The 6210-nt window shown below is 47.2% G+C and overlaps 1 protein-coding gene across 1 annotated transcript in view; it reads left to right on the forward strand.

The window, feature by feature from the left end:
- The window catches only part of LOC144154763 (uncharacterized), a 90813-nt gene that overhangs the window by 3519 nt on the left and 81084 nt on the right, over positions 1 to 6210 (forward strand). The window lies entirely within an intron of this gene.

Raw genomic sequence — 6210 nt, forward strand, 5'->3', positions numbered from 1 at the left:
CCCGAACGCAAGTGCAAAAGATACATCGTGTTTTTGCTGTGTTTATTTGGTGTTATACGTGTGAACGCATGAGCCGAAGTAATCTTTTTCGGCCTGTAAGGCAAGGCGGTGTTGGATTGGCCCATGTTTTCGTAAGGCAGATTGTGAACCGTTTTTTGCTATTGCGGTATGTAAAACATCCATTCCTGAGGACTTGCGTACAAACTACACTATCAAACGTAATTCCAGGCTTTATTGTGTCAACAAGCAACGAAAAATATGTCGTTAAGGGCTTCTGGAAAGAAGTGGTGCAATCTTTTAAATTTCTGTCCGTTAGATTTACCATAGAGTATTTGGCGAATGTATCGAGGAAAACATTAACGAAAAACTTGAACGAAATGCTCTTTTCAGTACCTCTGTATCGTTCATTGTATGGGGCAGGCGGTGGCCATGGCCTGTAACACCGCATGGGATACGTTTCTTGGCAGCGGAAAAGGATGAAGTGCCGTACGACATGATAATGATCCTAGGGTTGCACGCAATTTGGCGCTCCCGTATGGCCGTGCGCCACTGTGATGTGAATGCTATGACGGTGAGCAAGTATTTCTCACAAAGTGTAACCAGTGTACTTGAAGTGTATCGTTTACTGGAACCTGAACGGGAAGGGTTACGTGTATTGGAAGAGCTGGCAAGATTTGATGTTTATTTTAAATCTTTCAGCCAACCAAAGTATGGGCGGCGGTTTTTAATCCAGCGTTGACGCATGTTCATTTGTAACAAAACAGGCAATAAAGAAAAAAACGGTCGTAGCTCAATGGGTAAGACGACTGACATTAAATCTGTCTGGTCTACCAGACACAGGCTCGAATCCTGCCGGTGCCTGTGTTGATTTTTTGCGATTGTAAATGCTGTGCGCACGGATGCGGACGGACATTGTGCGGTGCTTAGGTACTCCGCACCTAAAATTCGAACAGCCAGTTGGAATGGCCGGGTCAGAGATCCTCCCAAAAGGCCGTGTCATGCGGACGAACACACGCAAGAAGGCTGCCGGGTCGAAGTCAGGGGGAGGAGCCGACAAGGTTTCGTCTGAGGCCCGGGGCCGACATCCTCTGTTTCTCTTCTCTCTTTTTTTTTTTGCAATGCCGAGGAACAAGGGAATACTCCAGAAGCTCCTAGCGGAAGCTGACCGTCTCTGGGCGCCAGCACACCCCAGGAACAAGACTTCCGGTGCGGCTGGACCAACGTCCTGCAAATGGAACCACTGTCGCGTGAGGGCTGCGCGGTTCATTTAATCGGATTCCTTAGCCTTCCCGCGAAGTCCGAACGAAACTTCCTTTTTTGGCAATCTGGTTGCGATTTCTGCCGCGTTTCTGCATGTCTTGTGGCCTGCCTAATTGTTGCGACTCGAAGTCAGCATGTCCCAGGCGATCGAGATGCGCCACACTGCGGGCTCAGTGTTTTTCCGCAGGCTTATCTTAGTGGCCAGGATGTCAAGATGTTTTAAAAATTGTGTTCCGTGGTTTGAGGGGAGGGTTTTGCCGCCTCCATTTAGCGACGTATGGCAACGTATATGTCAAGCTATTGTTGGTTTCTTGATCACTGATTTACCTGAATTTTCAGTCGACTATCCCTTTCTTTATTCAGCCGCAAGAGAAGTAGGTACAGTATAGTACTACCATACAGGCTCCATGCGCCTCTTTTGTATATGTCTGATGTAAACACTGCACAGCAGCAGAGAAAATTAGGTGTCGTTTAGTTGATGCAGTTTTATTCTGTTCAGTTTTTATGAGCCGGTTCGGGTACGGTTTGGGTTCGGGTGAATATTTTTTCTGTTCACTTCCGGTTAGACTAAATCCCGTACCGGACAGGTTCGCGAACCGGTTCGCTGAGTGTGCTTATTAGAGAAGTGCAAAAAAAATTGTTCTATCGTTTAAGTGACCATAAAATCTAAATACCAATACGGTTCATTCAAAATACTTTCTCACAACAAAACATGCTCGATTTTAACTAGAACTTAAGAAATTAGGCGACCTATTAAAGAACACAGACAGCGAAGATTGCCAGCCACTTTTCTGCCCAGCCTTCATGTTGTCCTTGGGATTACATAAAGCCTACCGCTATATTATCTACCGCTTTCTTTCCCGCTGCGGAAATCGGCATTATCTCTATGAAATCACCCGTCCCACTCTTCGCTTAACACAGAGTTAAGACTAGTACCGGCGCGTCACTTCCTTACATTAGAAGAGTGCATGTTTAAAAACCAGTGGCGTATTTGTTTTATCAGTTGTTGCATACGAACAAAAAATCTTGCAGCAGCCACGCAAATGCTCGCTCTGAATTCATTGCTTGGTAACCTACGACAATTTGTTAGCAGTCCCCTTCTAAGGTGTAAGTCAAAAATTTGGTTAAAAGTTTGCTTTTAGTTTCAACTCAGTCCCTGCATTATTTCTCTGTTCACTGGACTGCATTTTGAGATAGCTGTGCCTAAATGTGTACTTCAGTATGAATGCATCTCCCTTAAGCCTGACACCCACCATTGTTCCTTACGCTACATTGCGGAATCTTATGACAGAATATATTAACTTATAGTAATTTGACGCGCGCAGCACGAGATCGAACTGTTTCGGGAAGACACTACTTGGTTGAAAGCGTTGTCTCCCCTCCCCCCCTCCACCCCCCTTCTAACAAGCATAACGGTAGCAGCAGAGTAGACACACTAGTCTGTGTATCTCCGAAAACGAGCCAGCCCCGAAAGAGACAAACCAGCAGAACGAGCAGAAAGGATGAGCGGTGGGAAAAAGGGAGTGCGGGACGGGCCGGCCTTTCTGAATGTGTCATTTGCTTTAGTGGGCTTTTTCTTCCAAGAAGAAATGGGCAGTTTCAGCCAGGTCAGAGAATACAGGTTCATGCAAAGGATTTAACTGCGCCCATACGGTAATAGTTTTATTATCGTTATTCAGGCCGTTTAAAAAACGGGAACTTGGCCGCTCTACGCGTTCTAGAAAACTGACGATTACAATAGGCACCACGGCACTCGCTGCCTCCACAGTAATGACACTGTTACGTTTGGCCGTCAAAGGTCGGACAAAAGAAGGGATATCTAGAGGAAAGGCTACCTTTTTGTGTTTTTAAGTGCGAATGCACTTTATAAGCGACCCTGAATTCCGTTGACCGCCGTCCGTCCACATAGCAACAGCTGCGGGTGCGCGCGCTCCTCGTCTTCCTTGGCAACGGGGGGAGATGGCACATACCCACGTGGGGGATTGGCCAGGAATCTCCTCGTCTTCCTTGGCAACGGGGGGAGACGGGCGCGCGCTGCCTGGCCGCTGACATGGCACATACCCACGTGGGGGATTGGCCAGGAATCGGGCGTGAGAAGGGCTAATGCACCCGCTTAAAGGAGTACTGACACGAAATTTCAAAGCTGAGATCCGCTCTAGCAATCAAGTACAACGACAACACAAATAGGTGTCTGTGAATAAATGCATCTTTCTTTCTTTGTAGTTGTGTGTGTGTGTGTGTGATCTCTCTTTCGCGAACATTACCGATCCGCGCAAATTCAACTCGTGCATTCGCACTTTCACATTCTTCCCCTCGGGGAAATGCGGGGAAATTTTTACTTATTGGATGGCTTGGAAGTTTAAAATCACGTGACAGTCCTTTTTTTGTTTTTCTTTCCTGTGGAAACACTCTTGTCAAAAAAAAAATATTAGCGCGTTTGATGCCCCGAAGGTATACTCCTGTGCTATGAGGCACACCGCATTTCGCACGACGGAAGAGTAATTTACTCGACGTGGGAATCTTTAACGAACGCCGCAATCTCGACACACAGACGTTCTAGTTTTTCCTCGACATCATAAAAACGGCAGCCGAGGCGCCGATCGAAACCGCATCGTTGTGGTCCGCAGCCAGCGGCTTGGCCGCTTGGGCACTCCTGCGAGTCACACTTATCGAGTGTTTACACTGTCCTGGTGGGCGACCTATTTAGGCAAATTATGAAATGCAACAGGTATTGCACATTTCGAGCGTGGGCCTTCGCCGTTCCACAGTGCAGCAATCTTGCGGCAAGATTGTCCCTGCCCAGTCTCAGCGAGGGAAGGGCAAACACGATATTTTATGTCGCCTGCAAGCTGCTGAAAGCGTGACATTTCATTTGTTCAGGCTTCTCTGTTCGCCCTACCAGCAGCAACATACCATTGCGGCATTAGTGCGCACCCCCTTCCTTATATTGCGACCGATCTGAAGAGCAAGTGCGTGAGAGGATACGCAGCTGATGGTGCGTGGATGAGAAAAGTCCCGAATAGCACTGACTGCGCAATTAACAGCGGAAGATCGAACCGTTTTGTCGTGAAACGGTAACCGATATCTTTCAGTTCAGTTCCGGTTCGGGTTCAGCGTGTCCAAAAAACAGTTTGGATTCGGGTTCAGCTTCGGAAAAAAATAGCGGTTCGGTTCCGGTTGTTGGTTTGGTTGGGTTCCGGTTCGCGAAGCACCCTGGTTTTAGATGTAATATCGCGCCAGGAATGAAGAGAAATTCTTACGCAGGGCACACTTTATACCGTGGCTTTCAATTATGACAGGATTGAGCAAAGAAAAAGGTAATTGTTACCCTTTATTTGAGGGAAAAAAAAAACGAAGTCTCCTGTTATATTTTCGCAAATCTCATCGTTGTGGTAACTGTGTCATTTGTTGTGCTCAGAAAAACTTGGATATTGGTAATTCATGATTAAATAAGACAAAGGCGAAGCGGAAGCTCACGACATAATAACTAGGATAAGACGACGTCTTCTTCGTTGTGCTCGTCTTGAGCTTGCCGCTCCATCTTTAATTATCTTCTTCATTCGTTGGATTTCCGCTGTAGGACGATGGACTTTCGAAAGTCTCCACCCTGCGCATATGGAGCAATACATTACATTTTCCAGCCGCAGATGCTCTGGGAAACTTAATATATTGGCAGCACGAGTGATCGTTGGTGCAGACCAAAGTTGCATTCCCCAAATGTCGCTGGAATAGAAAATCTGCTTTGATGTTTGGGAATGCACAAAAAATTGTTACGTCCCGCTGCACGCAGGTGCCAACTGCAGACCGATGGTGCGCCTATTTATTTCACGTGGTCACGCGACTTGGCGACGTCTTGTTCGCGCTATTGGCTGTCCGATAGCGCTAGCAACTTCGCGCCAGCCACTGCCTCCGTACCTGAGCGGTGGGAACCTGGTGAAAAAAAAAACGTCCTTACCATGCGGCTTCCGGCCGTACTCAGCTGTAGGTAACAAATGTCATCGCGTACGGTCTTTCCCCGACAGTGCGATGAAAAAAAGTTGCCCAGAATCTTTCAGCATATTTTTCGCGAAACCGTTTCTTCTGGCTGGGTTCGTCTCCGGGCCTTCTGTCGATGTCGACTGTAGCCTACAATCTCGACATCAGACGCACTGCAACTGCTTTTTACAGAAATCACTATCCATGCTGCTGGGACACTGCCTCCACAGAAGTTGAAGTCCAACCACGACTGCGTGCTCTTTTTGTATTCTTTCTAATACTCGTGCTATGAAATTGACCGCGCGCCGAGTGTATCTTCCTCTTTTTTCTGATGCACTATAAAACACTGTGCACTAAGTGCTTCCTCCTATTTTTCTGATTCAAGCTATGAAACAAAACACGCTGAATAATTCTTGTGTTTTATTCTCTGTGGTACGCGTGATATATAGAATGCGTGGAACCCTATGCAACTCGTTAACAACGCTGCTGTGGGCGCTTTTTGGGGAGGATATCTCTGTGGGTGCGCGTTGGGTGCGCGCCAACTCGGTGTGCACTTTCCCCAGCCATAGCTGACTAACGATATCGCGTTAAAAGAAAACAGAAGAACTCGTATTTAAGCCCAGCGTTCAGGCAACAGAAGGTGGGCACTTCCCCCAGCGTCAATAGGCAAAGACTGAGCTCAACGGATCTAGAAAAAGAAGCGAGAACAACGACGACAGGCCGAAGTGGAGAAATGACCAACTAATTCAGCACGCAGAATCACCGAGCATGGCCAGGTCGCTATCTACGAAGTCAGTCGCGGTTCACCCCTACAATTTTTTAAAGCCATCTTGGCTATGAGTATGAAGATCGTGCCACACTGAGGACTGGGTTTCTTTCCGTTGTCTTATCTCGGTGGCCTGACTTGAACTTATTGTAAAAATGTGTTCCGTGATTAAGGAAGGTCATGGCCGCCTACATTTGGCGACTTACGTG

The sequence above is a fragment of the Haemaphysalis longicornis genome, unplaced genomic scaffold (assembly GCF_048455015.1).
Source record: "Haemaphysalis longicornis isolate Haplotype H1 unplaced genomic scaffold, Haemaphysalis longicornis Haplotype H1 scaffold_1, whole genome shotgun sequence".
NCBI classification, from domain to species: domain Eukaryota; kingdom Metazoa; phylum Arthropoda; class Arachnida; order Ixodida; family Ixodidae; genus Haemaphysalis; species Haemaphysalis longicornis.